Below are 18,617 nucleotides of genomic sequence, written 5' to 3' on the forward strand. Positions count from 1 at the left end.
GAGAGTTTAAAAAGAAGAAATCAGCATGTGTAAAGTACTTTGATAAGTGCAGAAACCGTGAAATTTTAAAACACTAAACTAGCAAAGGCAAAGAACCACAGCAGTATATATTCATAGCAGGACGTTCATCCTGGATTAATTCAATATATTCATATGACAGGATAACTAGGACATTATCTCAGAACAGGCTCTGGGTGTAACTTCTTCTTCTTCTTTGTTATGGTATCTCACCGTGCACCAGATAGTAAACAATGAAAACGTAAGAAATGCTTGAAATTGTCTGTAAGGTGCTAGCAAGGTCCATACACTGGCTAGCCAGTAGGAGACAGAGGATCTCATTAGAGAGAGACAATGCAGATTAAGGGATAGTAAGCTCTATGATATCGCATGGGTCAGTGCTACAGCCATTCCTTTTCAATGGCAGCATGGAATACATTTATGCTTTTACTGGTGAAGCAAAATGACACAATATAATTAACATACAAGCAGATGTATAAAGAAAGTGATGATATTTGTCATGATTGAAGGAATGATTAAAAACATGTCAACTTAAATTTAATGCAAAATAATTCTTCTGAGAAGCAAACACCCAAGAAAGGAGCATAAATATTAAAATGAAGTAGCAGCAATAATAAATTAGGAAAAGAAAGAAGGATGACTTATCACATTAACTAGAGCTAAGCAAATGGTGTGTGGGAGAGCAGCAAGAAAAGCTAGCAGAAAAATGGGAAGAATAATAGCAGACATCATATGGAGAAAATAAGATGGCCCTCCGGATTCTCAAACAATTGCACAAACAGGCAATATGTCTGCCGTGCAATCCAGGAACAGCCTGCACGGGTGTGCAGGAGTGCTCCTGCACTACTCCTGCACAGACTAAGCCCTGGTATGCAAATCACCCCATTTGCATGAGAAATCTATGCAAATTAGGTGATTTTGCAATCCATGAACCTTGCTACAGTCCGTGCAAGACTAGTGCTAACTGCAGAAATGTACTCGGTTAGTAACCAAGTACATTTTTTGCAAAATCCAAAATGGAGCTACGAAAGCACCAAATAAAGGCTGCATATCATGTAGTAAGCATGCCAATGGCAAAGTATAAGGCCATTGGCATTGCCAACATAAAAATAAATACAAAAATCAACTTTTATTATTTTATAGCCGATCTCGGCTCTTTAAGCGTGGGGCAGTGGCGCGCAAACGGGATTGGAGAGAACTAACAAAATGAACCTAAATTAAGCATTCTAACTAAAATCAGTATTCTGCCATGCAAGTCAATGGCAAGCAGAAGACAACATGGCTAGTGAGTAGTGGTTGCAAAGGGGGGAGGCTCAGTGTGAGACATGTAGCTATGCATTAGCAGGCAATCTTATGCAAATGAGGGGAAGGATAGTGAATCCCAGTTTTCCCAGCATGTGAAGCAGGTCCCAACAGTGTAAGGGTAGGAATAGCATGCTGCAAGCCTAGGAGTTAGGTGACATCATGGGGGGGGTGTCAGGCATACTGTAAGTGGAGTGGAGCCCTGTGGTTCGGGTTTGCCCCTAGCTTAGCTGTGCTAAGCTAGGGAGTGTGTCTAAACCTGAGTAGCACTCTTTACAAAGCCTAAGCAGGTGTGCAGACCGCACAGTGGGTTTTACAGGAAGACAAAAGAAGTTAAACCAGGAAATAGCAGCAGTGTGCACATGTTAGCACTCTGTTTGTGAGGCGCGCACACTGTCTTAAACAGGAAGGCAATGGGAAGCGAGAACAGTAGTAGGAAGGTAATCAAGGAGAACTAGCTTAGCTGGCAGGTGAAATGTATCAGAATCAGCCAATTACACAGGCAGCAGACCAGCCCAGCCCAGAACACTACTATAAACTAAGCAAACACCTTCCCCTCTGTTTTTCCCATACTCTACACCACCGGTGTATACACGCGGGTAAATCTTAACAAACAAACCTACAAAATGAGAAGGTCTGCAGCAGGCAACACAGAACAACATGTGCAAGAGGCTGAGGGTGGTGAAGATGTGAATGCTGCCATAAAACCCAGAATGAGGAGACGGAGAAGAGTGTACAGACCCAGGGTAACCTACCAGAGGCTACATGAGCTGGATATAGTGGAGCACTATAGAGTGGACAGAGACCTCTTACAGTAAATTGTTGAGCTGTGCCGGCCACACCTGACACACCAGACTGACCGAGGGGAACCCATCCCAGTGGATACCAAGGTATGTGTAGACCTAGGTATACTAGCCACAGGTACCTCCCAAAGCACAACTGAGGATATCATGGGGATCTCACAGGCATCAGCATTCAGAGTATTCCACCAGTTCCTGGATGCCATGTCAGCACATGCCAGTGAGCATGTATATTTCCTCAACACCCATGAGGTGTTGACCAGCAATATGCATCTCTTCCACCAAATAGCAGAATAGCCAGGGGTAGAGGGTGCTGTAGACTGCACGCACATATGCATCAAAGCCCCAGCCGGTGAGCAGGGTAGGGCCTACATCAACCGCAGGGGCATCTCCTCCATCAACTGCCAGGTCGTATGTGATGCCCAGGGCATTATAATGAATATGTGTACTGGCTGCCCTGGAAGCTATGACGATTCCCACATATGGCATCTGACACAGCTGTACCAGAGATTTGCCAGTGGGGCCATCCCCTATGGTCACCTAGTGGGGGATGCTGGGTACACACTGGAGCAGTGGCTGATGACACCCATCAGAAATACACACACATCTGAACAAGAATGCCATAATGAGGCACACGCACAGGCCAGACATATAATAGAGCATGTATTTGGCATGCTCAGCTCATGGTTCTGGTGTCTGGACACATCCAGTGGAGCCTTGCAGTATTCACCAGCTACATGTACCCAGATTGTTATGGTATGTGCTATGCTACACAATATGATCCTGCAGAAACAGCTGTAGCAGGAACAGCATGGGGCAGGGCCACACAGCCCCCCCCCAACAATACCAAGTCCTGCACAGGCGCAGAGTGACCCGGAGGGGGAACAACCTGAGTCTGCCCCAGTAGGCAGATGTAGGCATACCCAGTATGCCGTGGCTGTGGCAAAGTGGCAATGCATAGCACATGCACTGACACAGTAGGGGCCCAGGGAATGACACCTCTCTCTGACTCGCACATACAGCAAAAGGTATGCCAAACATGACATTACCTATGTTCAACCATGTACAGGGAGTGTACTATGTGCATCTAACATAGGCAGCCCACCAGCACCATCCACAAGTCTGGCACACCCTCAAGGTAAGTCAATCAACCTGCCAATTGCCAAATGGAGTAGAATGTGTCATTACCTGTAGCTATGGTATGGATGTGAGCATGCAAGGAAAATGGGGGCTGAATGTTATGGCAGCAGACAGTAGACACCCATAGTGGCACCATAACATCTGTAACACATACTGGAGTCACCATAGTAGCTAGTACTGCACAGGGTGACAAAACCCACTGCAGAAAATGTGCTGAGTGTCATGTGTGTCCATATGACCCACACATGCCAGTCAGGACAGTTCACATACCCAACAACAGTCTCAGCCTGCAGGACAGGTGTAGACAAACCCAAACAGAGCCTGTGCCATGGCTCCTGAATGATGGCTATGGTTAACCTCCCCCCCAGGCCTACACAGACAGATCACAGCAGGGCAGGCAGTGGGATGTTAGTTCTGAAGGATAGGAAGTCAGACAATAATATGTAGGGCAACCAAAGCCACGATCTGTAGTACACTGGTATGCCTCTAGTCAGCGCGATAGTTAGCAATGCAGGATGAAGTGGAGTACCTGACATACCAGTACAGTCATAGCAAATGTGTACAAGTGTCTCGTGTGCCCCCCCACATCCTACACAGTAATGCAATAACAGTCAGGTGTGCCCCCCACCCTGTGTAGAAATGTAGAAATAGACAGGTGTGCCCCCCCCCCATGTAGTAATGTAATAATAGTTAGGTGTGCCCCTCCATCCTGTGTAGAAATGTAGACATAGTCGGCTGAGCCCCCTCCCCATCCTATACAGACATGTAGGAACAGTCACTGCCAAATGCTTGATGGATACCCTGGAGAAACAGCATGCCACCTGTCGGTGTACAACACCAAGGTCGGCACTGCAGTACAAACTACCTGGACTCAATCCACAGATTAAATACAGAAGGCCACACTGGGCATGCTCACACACTTAAACACATGAAGGTCATGTCTGCAAACACCAGTGGACCAGACATATCTGGCAGTTGCAGTTGTTAGTGCAGACACTTGTCAGCATGCACCACGCATGCCTTGCACACACAGTGGCTAGGAATACAGACATATATGTAAGGACAACACACTATAATAAGCCAAAGAGATGTGTGAAAGAGGGTGACCATGACAAGGAGCCATCCAGGCCTGTCCCACCCAGCACACAGCCAAAGGGCCCCAAACACATGAGGTTCAGATGTCACTCACTGCAGATACTAGCACCAGTATCTGTCAGCATTACAGACTATTGGTGCACGTGCTAGCTGTGAAACATGACTGTACAAGGAAGCAGTCATCTAGCAGCTGAATACATGTGCCTGTGGAATATGACCCTGTGTGTGCCTGCATGTGGCGTGTCAACCTCTAGATGAATGTGTTATGGCCCATGCACATACACTGCCCTCCCCATAGCCCTACTATGACAAGCCTGCTGAGGTTTTCCACTGTGAAATACACCTTTGGGAGAGTTGCAGCCCAGTAATCTCTGTGGCATGTACCATAATGTTGTACTGCTGTAGTGTGATAAACTAGTTAGGTAGGTGTTCAATTCCCAGACATGGCAAGTGTGTGTGTGTGCGTGTGTCTGTGTAGAGAGCAATGCTTTTTAGGCTAGTCACACTCCCTACAATTCAAATGATCAACCTTGGCAAGGCTGCTGATGTCATCCACCTAGTAATACACCTCTGGAAGGCTATAGCCAAGTAATCTCCGTAGCGCATCCTGTAACTGCGTACCAATGTAGTGTAATGAACTAGTTAAGTAGGAGTACTATTCCCAGACATGGCAAGTTTGTGTGTGTGTCTGTGTAGAGAGCAATGCTTTTTAGCCTAGTTACATTCCCTACAATTCAAATGATCAACCTTGGCAAGGATGCCGATGTCATCCACCTAGTAATACACCTCTGGGAAGCTGTAGCCCAGTAATCTCCATAGCACATCCTGTAACTGCGTACCGCTGTAGTGTAATAAACTAGTTAGGTAGGAGTACTATTCCCAGACATGGCAAGTCTGTGTGCGTGTGTGTGTGTCTGTGTAGAGCGCAATGCTTTTTAGGCTAATCACACTCCCTACAATTCAAATGTTCAACCTTTGCAAGGCTGCTGATGTCATCCACCTAGTAATACACCTCTGGGAAGCTATTGACTAGTAATCTCCATAGCATGTCCTGTAACTGTGTACCGCTATAGTGTGATAAACTAGTTAGGTAGGAGTTCTAGTTCCAGACATGGCAAGTGTGTTGTGGATGTATGTTTGTGTGTGTTCCTTTGTCAGTGTAGGGAGCAATGCTTTGAGTTCATTCACAGACAGTAGAATCTCCAATGGTTCACTTTGGCAAGTGTGCTGATGTCATCAACTGTGAAATACACCTTTGGGGAAGGCATAGTCCAGTAATCTCCATGGCGTGTGCCATAACTGTGTACTGCTGTCGTGTGATAAACTAGTTAAGTAGGAGTTCTAACCCCAGCCTTGGCATCTGTGTCTGTTTGTGTCTGTCTGATTCTGTCTGCGTGGAAGGCAATGCTGTTTAGGGTAGGCACACCCCCTACAATTTAAATGCTCTATCTTGGTAAGGCTGCTGATGTCATCCACCACAAAAAACACCTCTGGAAAGGTTGTAGCACAGTAATCTCCATAGCGTGTGCCATAACTGCGTACTGCTGTAGTGTGATTCAGAACTCTGGTAGGGTTCTATACCCACCCATGGCAGTTCTGGACGTTTTGTGTGTGTTTCAATGTCTGTGTAGGGAGCTATGCATCAGAGGCTAGTCACACTCAGTACATTTCAAATGCTGTACTTTGGCAATCTGCTGATGTCAGCCAATGTGTTATATACCTTTGGGGTAGGAGTCTTCCCCTAATCCCTGTGGTGTGTCCTATAACAGCTCCATGCTGTAGTGCGTTATAGACCCTGTTAGGGGTTCTATAACCACACATGTCAGTTGTGGATGTTTTGTGTGTGTTCCACTGTCTGTGTAGGGAGCAATGCATTTTAGGCTAGTCACACTCAGTACATGTCAAATGCCCTACTTTGGCAATCCTGCTGATGTCAGTCAATGTGATATACACCTTTGGGGAAGGAGTACTGCAGTGATCACCATGGCATGTACTATAACTGTGTAGTGTAATAAACTAGTTAGGTAGGAGTTCTACTCTCAAGCATGATATGTGTGTGTGTGTGTGTGTGTGTGTGTGTGTGTGTGTGTGTGTGTGTGTGTGTGTGTGTGTGTGTGTGTTTGTAACTTGTATCCAGTGTGGAGGTGAGTGTGAGTGTGTGACACCTGGACCCAATGTGGAGTGGGTTTGGCAAATTTCTTATATGGTGGCCCCAGTATATATCACAATGTCCACTGTACAGGGATAACAGCTGTGAAATAGTCGAGAGGCTGGGGTGCATATCCATACCCATACATGTGACATCAAGGCCAGGCAATCACAGTTAGCAACCCCAGTATTACCCAGAGCACACTCTCAACCCAGGTCTCATACACACACACACACACGCACATGCCGAAGCAACAGCCAATACGTGTGCAGTACACAGCATATTAGCAACTGATAGTAACTATGGTGTGAATGCAATGGCCTACAGAGGGCTTGGCACCGTGTCCATCAGTACGATAGGCACATAATTGAAGAGAGTGCGCTTTCAGTATGTTTCCCACTGGATGCCTGAAACAACTGTGGTTCCATCAAATGCAATCCACAAAGGACATACCATGCCTTACACACATGCCCTGTATGGACAGATGCCGCTGACACCAGGGAATACCTGTAGCATGCTATCAATGTAGGTGCAGGGTCAACCTGCTGTCCATTACCTGGCCCCGCCACATGAGGGCAGGACTGTCACATCTGATGATAACATTCTGTGTACACAACATGGGCCAGACAAACCAGGTACACTTCTACATGCCACTGTACGTGAATGTGGGACTTGTGTACATCCCAGACACCGACCATATCATGGCATATAGAACACATAAATGGCAAGCATTGCACAGCACTGGCCACACACAATAGTAACCCAGGTCACTGGATGGTGAATACTATACCCACCTGTGTGGGTCATTTCAGACACTACACCCCTTAGCCATAATGCAGACCATTCTCATGTGGCCTGATGCCAAGGTATACCCTTCACCTAGCCTTGCACAGCCATCTGGCACAGCCAACCACTACACATCCATGAAGCAATGCACACATGCATGCTGGTACTGACCCCCTGTGTCTGTGTGTGTGGTATATGATGCTTCCGACCACATTCACACCCAGTACCACTCTCATTGGCATACTGAAGCATGCTCTCTAATGTCAGACACCTTCACACATTCTTTGACCATAGAATCCTAGAATAATCCCTGTGGGCCAATTGATATCTATGCTTTACAATATTGTGGCAAAGTAACTGGTTAGGAAGTGCATTCGCTACCTTGCCAAGTGTGGCAATGTGTATGAGTCCCTTAGAGAGTGTGGCTGTGTTGACACTGACACCTATTTATGTGGACAGGCTCATGTGCTACACCTACTGTATCACAACAGTGTTGCAGATGTCACTCACCAGCACATATACATCTGGACAGCTCACCAACATGTAAACTATGTGGCACATGCAATAACTGCATACACGTGATAGCTATGCATAGTCAGTCAGGTGTTTGAAACCTTGTGCTGGTAGGTGTGTGACACAAACATGCTTAAGTTTTACTCACCCACACCTTTTCTGACATACTTTGTCTCTGTCTGTCCCTCTCACACCCTCTCTGGTGGATGTGGAGATGTACACCTGCTTTGCTTAGGCAGCAGCTTGTGTTTTCTCAGTGATGGTCATTATCAGCTGATGGCCACTGCACCAATTGCAGTCCTCCTCAAGCTGAGTGCATGTGGAACAGCTCTGGAACCATTCCCATAGCCAATTGCATGGAAACACACTCCAATATCTGGGAACATCATGTTGGTGTTGGCCCTTTACATCCACTGTGGGCAGGAACTAGATCTGTTGTTTGGCGAACAGCATCTCAGATGGACTGGGTATTTACCTCTAACAACATACACTGTGGAAACAGGGAAACACACAGGAGGGGGATGTGCCTGACCTGACTACAGACTGTAAGTGCTGCTATACTGCATGTGGAGTAATGTTGGTTTAACAGTGTGTGTGTGTGTGTGTGTGTGTGTGTGTGTGTGTGTGTGTGTGTGTGTGTGTGTGTGTGTGTGTGTGTGTGTGTGTGTGTGTGTGGATATGGCTGTCTTACATGTTGCAATACCTGCCATGTCAGTTCTATGTTTATGAGGAATCCGTGTCTGCAAACTGGGCAGTGTGTTGTGCCCTTGGTGTCATGTGTTACCCACAGAGCACTTATCTGTGAATTGCAGAAGGTAGTGTGGGGATTGCAGTCTGTAGATGGTGAAAGCCGTGACAGTTACTGACTTCATATCCCGCATAGGACACATGTTGCAATAAACCCTGTTACAACAGTACATGTATGAGGGTATCACAGCAACATGTCAATATTGGCCTTGTGTATGTGCTTCCAGCAACAACTCTGCCAACCTTTGTACATATGTCGTGCATTAAGAGGTGCATATGTGCTGTAGACCATCATTAGTGTCATCATATCTGATAGCAAGCCAGTGAGATATCAGAATGCTACACATGTTAGGTACAGTACGGGTAATATTTGACGACATTACCAGGACATTCTATGGTTTTTTGTACAGTGCTGAGGTCTGTGTAACTATGGTGAATGTCGACAGTGTGTGTATTGTTAATATGTTCTTTAGCCTGTGCACAGACTGTGGTAGATGTTGTTATAAGTCCCGTTCTATCTGATGTTACATGCTGCTCCAGTGTATGTTACCATATTAGCTTACATGTTTGCAGGGCCATACACACACATGTCCCATGCCACAGACAGCAAGCAGACCACACTGTGTAGCAGCCCAGTATATGTAGGGTTAGTCTGTGAGTGGCACATATGAGGATGGTGTTGAACAGATAGTCCATATACTGTACTTTTATACTAGCTTGCCATATGTGGCTGTGATCACATTGGATGCAGTTATGCACCTTCACACAGGTGTATCTTACCCTGTGCTGTGACATGCCTGCAGAGCCTGCTATATATGCAGGTACATGTGCATTCCCCCATACTCCATAGAAGATGTAGGCCAGTGTTGAGCCAGTCTGCCTGTAGCCTGCACAGTGCATTGTTACATTTCTAGCAGCTTAGTGTACTTATCAAGTGAGATGTCACGTGGAGATACTTGCTGGATGTACTGCTGCTGGGTCTCCTTTAACAGTCATGTATGTCAGACAGAGACGTGGGATGCTGTACAGATGTATGTCCATATCTATTGGGTAGTATGTGGCCATGGCACCCCTGTACCAGTGGTTATTACGTGTCAGGCCAGACAAGGTGGGTGACTGCATAATTTATGGTGGCATATGTATACCTGTCATTATGTGTTATACCCATCTACATGGCTATTAACATCCATATTGTCATGCATGGTACACATGTTTAGCACTAAGGAGTTCTGTGTATACCTCTGGACTGTAAAGAGTGCTTCAGAATGTCCACATATATTGGCCAGTATCTGTGCTGCAGTCCACAGGGACATTACGTGCTAGCAGTGATACTTTACTAGGATGCCCTTGGGATGTCTGTCAGTAGCCAATGGCACACATGTGGAAAGCAGATATGACCTCCCACACACACCATGTCTGTGAAGACAATCCAAATTACAATAGCAGTAGTCTACCAGTATACCTGCTATACATACCAGACATCCACTTGCACTATGATGTTGGCACTATAGGGGCTGGGGTAGGGCTACACTCCATGTCCAGGACATATGGTGAGAATATCTGTACATGTAATCATCTATATATATATATATATATATATATATATATATATATATATATATATATACATATATATATATATATACATATATACATGATTACACATATACATATCGACATATATAGATAGGTCTGTATATGTACATAGATATACATATACACACCCAGATATATACATATACAGAGCAGTATATGTCTACACATATACAGATAGTGATACATATGCACATATACGTATAAATAGCTACAGATATATCGACAGTAGTAGGTATATAGGTATAGATATGTATGCACATATAGTTATAGACATATATATATATATATATATATATATATATATATATATATATATATAGATATATAGATATATATATATACCAACATAACTAGACATATCTGTACACATAGGGTGTGCATACATATATAGCTATATACACATATATCTATATGTACATATATGCATACCTATATATACACATATGTATAGATACATATATGCATAGATATGTATACATATGTACATACGAAGAGGTGTACACATGGCCATATATATGTAACACTATACAGATGTGTATACAGACATATGTATGCGTATACCTGTGTATGTACATATAGACATCTATACACCAATATGTATACAACCATATACCTGTCATGAGTAAACGTCACGGTTGTGTATACCCTCCCACATGTATCTCACTGTATGTATCTGCTATGTGTACATTATGATAAAACAACATATATGATGCAACAGTCATATTAATGACAAGGACTACACAATCGAGGACATAAAGACAAGTGTTCAATACCACTCAATTTGGGTAATGCCAGCTATATTGGTAAAACAACAGCTGTCTCCACATTGGTCATGGCGTAGTGGTCATGTGTTGCGACTTCAGTGTAAAGGGCCCTGAGTTCATGACCTGCAAGGGTTGTTCATTTTGTTGCTGGGAAAAACAAGGTCTGATGGATACAGAGTGGTTAAGACACTTCAGTATCACAACATTGCTAGGTAGGGGTGTAGTCCCAGTGTTGGCAAGTAACAGTGTGCATGTATGTGGATGGGTCTACATCAGGTTGCAGGGTATACATGCCTCAGTGGGCCACCTGTTCATGTGGCACAGGCAATACCTGGTATAGTATCCTGTGAAATGTGTTCAACTGTACCCCAGATATGTCACTGCCATGGCGTCAGCACAGTGACATACCCCATTGTGTAATATGACTGCAGACCATCCTCATGCTGACACATGTACACCTACAACCCAGTTGCATATCAGTTTAGAGACCACAATCAAGCAGTGTTACTAACAGCTGGAAGGCATCATTGCTGCACAGCTACACTATCTGCCAAATATGCCTCACACTCTACACCCTACAACATGTTACACTGCAGGACTGTGGTACACTTTTGTACAGTCACTGTGTGCATCAGAACCATATCAGCTTGTCCGTGTATCGATAATGTGGATGACAGAGATGGGGCACAGGTATCATCATATGCACAGGGCATCCACATGCTATCACATGTACAACTACAACACAATTGTGTATCAGTTTAGAGACCACAGCCAAGCAGTGTTACTAACAGCTAGAAGACATCATTGCTGCACAGCTACACTATCTGCCAAATATGCCTCACACTCAACACCCTACAGCATGTTACACTGCAGGACTGTGGTACACTGGTGTACAGTCACCATGTGCATCAGAACCATATCAGCCTGTCCCTGTATCGATGGTATAAATGACAGGGATGGGGCACAGGTATCATCATATGCACAGGGCATCCTTGTGCTGACACATGTACACCTACAACACAATTGCATATTAGTTTAGAGACCACAACCAAGCAGTGTTACTAACAGCTAAAAGGCATCATTGCTTGATGGCTACACTACCTGCCAAATATGCCTCACACTCTACAACCTACAACATGTTACACTACAGGACTGTGGTACACTGGTGTACAGTCACCAAGTGCATCAGAACCATATCAGCCTGTCCCTGCATCAATGGTATGGATGACAGGGATGGGGCACAGGTATCATCATTTGCACAGGGTGTGGTGTTGGTCTGCCAGTGTCTGAGGGTGGGCCATACATTTGATACCATGTGTGTGGGTGAGGGGTGTACAATGGGGAGCTGGCTGAGGTGATGTGGTGTGTGTAGGTATGAGGTTGCCCTAGGTGTGTTTGCATATTGTGTAGGTATGCATGCACACAGTTCTGCCTTGTGGCTGCTCTACACAGGTGTTTATGGACAGCTGCAGACCATACCTGGCAAGGTGTGCAGTTCACTGCCTCCGGCCACAGACATGTGGACTGTACCTGCCAGGGGTTCCGGAGGCACATGCAGGTACAGGCATTGAAGTCCTACTCTCACCTGCTGATGATATTTGTCAGCTGGTACCACATCCCTCCTGGGACTGGCCAGGACCATGTGCACGTGGCCTGCTGTGGTGTGGTATGGACAGCACACCCCTGCACTACCGTGGCTGCTACTGCCTCTACGGGAGTCCCTTGGTGTCCTAGCATGCCCATGTTGAGTGCCAGCTGTTGGTGTTGCTGGCCCATGTCCACTCTGGTGTCGCCGCATCCCCACCACATGTTGAAGCACAGACACACCATGGCTGATGAGGGCCATCATCTCATCATGCCATCTATCCACTTGCACAGTAGCAGCACAGATGGCACCCAACACTTCAAGGAGGTTGTTTCTTACAGATGGAAGTGCAGTCCTCTGCAGCCTAAGGCCCTGTCTGGTGTAATGCTCAATACGTGCCTGCACCGCCATTACAGCCTGGAACATGCCTCTGCTGGTTGCAGCTATGTTGCCTATGCCAGGGGCATGATGTCCAGTGGCCCTACCATGAGCACCCTGGGACATCTGCATATGTGGCAGCCTGCCAGACATGCCTGCTCTGACTGGGCATGGTAGGCATGGTTACCACACTTTCCTGTGTACTGCCACTGAATGTCAGCTGTCCCTCTGCTAAAGCCACTGGTGCTGGGGTGTGTATAGGCACTGTAACTGTGTGCGGGGGTGGGATGGCTAAAAGGGGGATGCCAAATGTTGGTGCAGTGTCGGTCCCTAAATACCCCAACTGTGCCTCAACATTATCATCATCATCATCATCATCATCATCAGTGTCTGTATGGACACCTACATCAGACTGGATGCAGGAGAGACCCTGACCCACCTCGCCACCTGTGGGGAAAAACAATAACTGCACTTTAAAACCTGTACAGTTTTGCTTAACAGTATATATATATATATATATATATATATATATATATATATATATATATATATACACACACACACACACACACACACACACACACACACACACACACACACACACACACACACACACACACACACACACACACACACACACACACACACACACACACACACACACACACACACACATCTCCATAATATCTACCTGTCATGGCTTTACAGACAGTCCCAAGTATATGTCCATGTGTTACCCCATCCTGCATCACACTTCTTAGCATACACACATTGATACCACTCATTAACATCACAGTCCTCTAAATGCCCACACAAGTGGGCACAACACAAGGCCTGTTGCTACATTACCTGCCTGACCTGTGTGTAGTGGAGTAACATGGCCTCAATGCTGTAATTCGCTATGCACCTTCTATATGGCCGGAATGATGTGCATGGCCCCTATATGTGTGGGCTACTATGTTGTACCCATAATAGCTCCCACTGGTGTGTCATGCATATGTAATGCTCAGTACATGCCAGATATGCTGCTCTGTCGGCCCATCATGTGTCAGTTTTAATATGTGGATACACTCTCTGGTGTTGACTATTACTTCCCCAATGCATCTGTAGAGCTGCATAAGTAGGCTGTAGGTGACCTCTCCGCTGACAGCAATATTAAGTGTGTACCTGGGGTCTATCTTCCCTCTGGATGCCTGATCCATGCTACAGGCCATATTATACTATTTGCTGTCCTGTGAGTACATGACAGGTATTCCTGGTGTGCAATGTGGCACTCCATGTCCATGTACTGCATGGTCCCAAAGGTGGGCACAGCCGTATGAACACCCCACAATCACACATGTGCATACATAGCCACACAAAAACACACACATGCACACATGCATCATACATGCATCTACCTCCCACCACTTTGCCAGAGTGACCCTGCAGGCAAACTAACTAACCACTAGGATGTACACACACCACATACAGGTGAGGTTGCACAATGATCGTACACACAGTCCTCCAATTACCCATCTGCCAACATACAGAACATATGGTACATAACAGCATGCAGTTCAGTTATACTCACACCATGCTAGCAATGGTACACATGTGTATGATGCATGTGCTGTGACTAGGTGATTCCCCTTCCCCTGGATACCACTGCACCCATGTACACACTATTGCTGTGCACCTGTTCTGCACCCTACCATGTACTGTGCACCACAACTCACAGGTGTCCAACCTTTGTGGAATGTGTAGTACCGTGTCAGTTATGCCAGTGTACCTCTGTTTCAGCAACACTTACCTGGGATGATATGTGAACTGTTGCCATTGGTAAATTTCTGATGCCTGATTTACAGCTGTCAACATTAACAGACCATGTATGGCCACTGCAGAAATGCTTACACTGACAACCATCAGAGCATACCATGGCTATGGGGGGTGCACACACCTTTATTGCTTTTACACACACATCTGTGATCTGCTATGGGACCACAGCACTGCATATCTTAGATGTACACAAGCTCAGTATGTAACATATATCCTGTACTTTCACATGCAGTGTCTACAGATTGTGTTAGGTGTGTGGCTGCTGACCACAATGCATACACACCATGTGGGGATATGTGTGCACACCCTTATCATGATGGTTTATCACACCTCTTGTTGTTGGGAGTACTACAGCAGTCACTGTTCATGGCAGGGGTATACCAGTGTGGGCCTTCTGCAATTGCCAGTGTATGTTCAGCCTACCCTACACATGTCCCCCTATTCTGCATGATTGCAAGGTCTACTCATTTGCACATCCTTTGGTGTTCACACAATAATGCCACTATTGCAGTGTGGGTAGGGTTATGGCTGCCACAGGTTCTGGACCTGACTATATGCAGATAGAGCCATTTCTACCATCCTTAGGATTCCTGCTGCAGTGCACTGGTGTTTCATGCTGAGACCCCCCCCCTCAGCATTTATGCAGATGGATGACAGGTAAGCCCTACACATGTCAGCTTGCAGTGTCCCATACACTGAACACCACATGTTGCAGCTTAGACCCAGCTGATAATGCGGACTACTGTAATGCTGTATGCCATAGTGTATCTCAGCAGCAGTTGGCATTGCCCTACAGGTATGTACACTGGTGTTGCACTGTATAGGGGTGTTGTTCAGAACATGTCGCTACTGTAGGCCATGTCTACCAACAGTATGTTACCCCCTGTGGACACATTCTGCAATGACAGGATGTCAGTTGTCATGCAGGTGTGTGACATACCCTTTCAATACCCCATCATGTTCGCCCCTGCACAACAACAATACATGCACATGTACAGCATGCATTCAGGGTACGTGTGTTAGATGTGTACATGGAATATAACATCACCATTAAATGTCTGGTGTGTTGGCATGCATCTACATAAGACATACTCACCAGCTTCAGGCTGCTGCCTTGCTGTTACCCTGGAGGGACCTACATAAGTGGGTGAGAGATGCAATGTCAGTGGCTACACCTGTGGCATTGCTACAGGCTTGGTGCAGTACTACCATACATCAACCATATAGTCCCACAATATTACCACATCTGGACATCTGTTTATCACTACAATGCAGCAACACAATATTTGTATGACATATCAGATATGCATGATCTACCTGTACCACTGCGGATATTTACACAACAGTGGTCTACTGATGTGCCCTGTTTCCTTACCTGCACGCTCCTATGCTGGTGTGTGGGTGACACCCACCTCCACGATGGGGTCCAGTGGTTGATGGTGTTCTGGACAGGTAGGTTCCATGAGGCTGGCCAGGAGCTCCTCCAAATGGGTCAGGGGAGATGGATGGCATGGCCCCTCCCTGTAGTGAGGTGATCCCCCCGGACTGCGGCAGCATGCCAACAGGCATTGCCAAACAGGCCAAGTGCAGTTATGCAGGCTGACATCATTGACCCTGTGGACTAGATCGTTCCACAGGGGGGTCCGCTCCTGCTGGTCATGTGCTGTCCTTCCAAAAAGGACCTGGTAGTGCTGAACCAGGTGGTTGATAATGACCTCATTTTCCTCCGTTGAATACATGGGCAACCTGATGTGTGCCATCTTGCTTGAAAAACATGAGGGTGGAAACAGGCCTGAGCGACTCATATGGCAAGGTTACCACAGTTCATAATACACATCTCTGTCACCCCCCCCACCATATCAGCTTCAATAGACTATACACACAACTCATTAGGTATGGCTACAGTTTAACTACTGTTTGGACAGATTGTGTATTGTACCACACCTTCTGCTATGTGATTGTAGCCATGTCCCCTGTGTGGACACTAACATTGCTGGCCTGTTACAGACTAATCACTTGCATGCCATTGTCAGGGCCACTATGGTTACATACATGCCAGTGGTATGGCTGCTCTGAGATTGCTGCACATCTGATCTGACATTCTCTGTTATTGGGGGGTTCTATGCATGCTGTTGGACATGTACGGGGATTGTGTAGACTATTACTACCCACATATGTACTATGACAGTGACACAATAACATGTATATGCCCCATTGGCCAGCTGATCCACCTATCCGCACCCATTTGACCAGGATATCTGGCCACATCACATGTGTGTGCCAACCTGGGGCCTCCTCATGTACTGTTACAGCAATACCATCAGGTGGAACCACCCAGGGGATGTTGCCCCCCCCAGGGCACACGCCAACATGTTCCTGTCCCCTGAGCTCAGGTCTAGGGTCTGTTCCATACCAGGCTCTACAGACACATGAGGGATGTGCTACATCAGTTTGAGACATCCAATACACATTTACATGGCCATCATGCTCCTCCTGAGAAGCTGCCAGACCTGGCACCTTCAGGATGTGGACTGCTGTTGTGAGTGGCAGTTGGTGGGAGCATTGTTCCCATTGTGCCCATATTGGGGACCATGGGGCATCCACATTACAGACCACACACACACCATCCATGGTGTTTACCCACCACTTGTCACATACCACGCCTGTAGACTGTCCTCTATATCTACCAATCCTGACCACCTCCACGTGTGCATCTGCCATACTTCCCCATATTCCCATTGCATACTTCACAGGCAGGGGCACTGTGATGCTAGGACAGGACTAACATGTGACATACCCATCCATGGTGCACACACTGCCAGCTGTAGATATCTGTGTGTATTTCCATGTGTGCTGCTTCCTTGCACATAGCACACATCACTGTGGTAGTGATATAGGGGACATGTCTTTCCATACATATCTGTTTGTGTGTGTGTTTGTACAGATGTAGACATCTGCATATAGGTATTTATCTATATATGTGTAGATATATGTGTATTCATATATATGTGCACATATATGTCTACACATGAGTATATGTATATTTCTGGACATACATGCTGATATACATTTATCCTTAGATATTATATATGTGGCATATGTACACATATGCATACCTATATGTGGGGTGCATTCAGACATCAACTCCACAATCTCAACACTTTCCTGCACAGCTACACTGTTCTGCCTTGCTACAACACAGACAGGTGCTACATATGGGCATGGCCTGACATTAGTAGGGTATATGTGGGACCTGTTTGCAGATAACCCTATTACACACCTATGGCATTCTGACATGCTATATTACAGATTCACCTGGGTATCCTGCTAGTGGTGGTCCATGGCTCCTACATGTCCATCATACTGGCATTACTTCCACCACCAGCTATTAGCCATGTCATATGCATAATCCCCATTACACAACACACACTATGATGGCTTACATCCTGTCTGTCAGTGCTGACCTGCACAGTTAACAGCTATGGCCCTCTACCCACAGGGACAAACACTATTGTCCACAGCAGTTGTTCAGCTGACCATCATAACAACAACACCTGCTGGCACATATAATGCATTCCACATCATCTATCACATTACTATGGACCAGGTACTACATTCTAATATATGTGCATATAATTCACATATGTGTTGTGGGAATTATGTATTAATGACTGGAAACTGTGTAGATGGCTGCATTTTCAGCTGAAATATTTCTGTGTTTTTTCTTTTTTCCCGCTTTTGTTTTAGCTTGCTTGTTTTCTCTCTCCTGTGAATGGATTGAACTGTTTGGGATATATTGTAGCCTGGCTTTAGTAGGTGATACACTTGATCAGGTGATGGCTTCTGCACCAGTCAGTATCCTACACTTGCTAACTGCATGCAGCTTGCTGTTTAGTACTTCCAATTACCAGTCATGGCAACCAGCT

The sequence above is a fragment of the Protopterus annectens genome, chromosome 9.part0 (genome assembly GCF_019279795.1).
Source record: "Protopterus annectens isolate FY-2018-M chromosome 9.part0, PAN1.0, whole genome shotgun sequence".
Taxonomy (NCBI): domain Eukaryota; kingdom Metazoa; phylum Chordata; order Ceratodontiformes; family Protopteridae; genus Protopterus; species Protopterus annectens.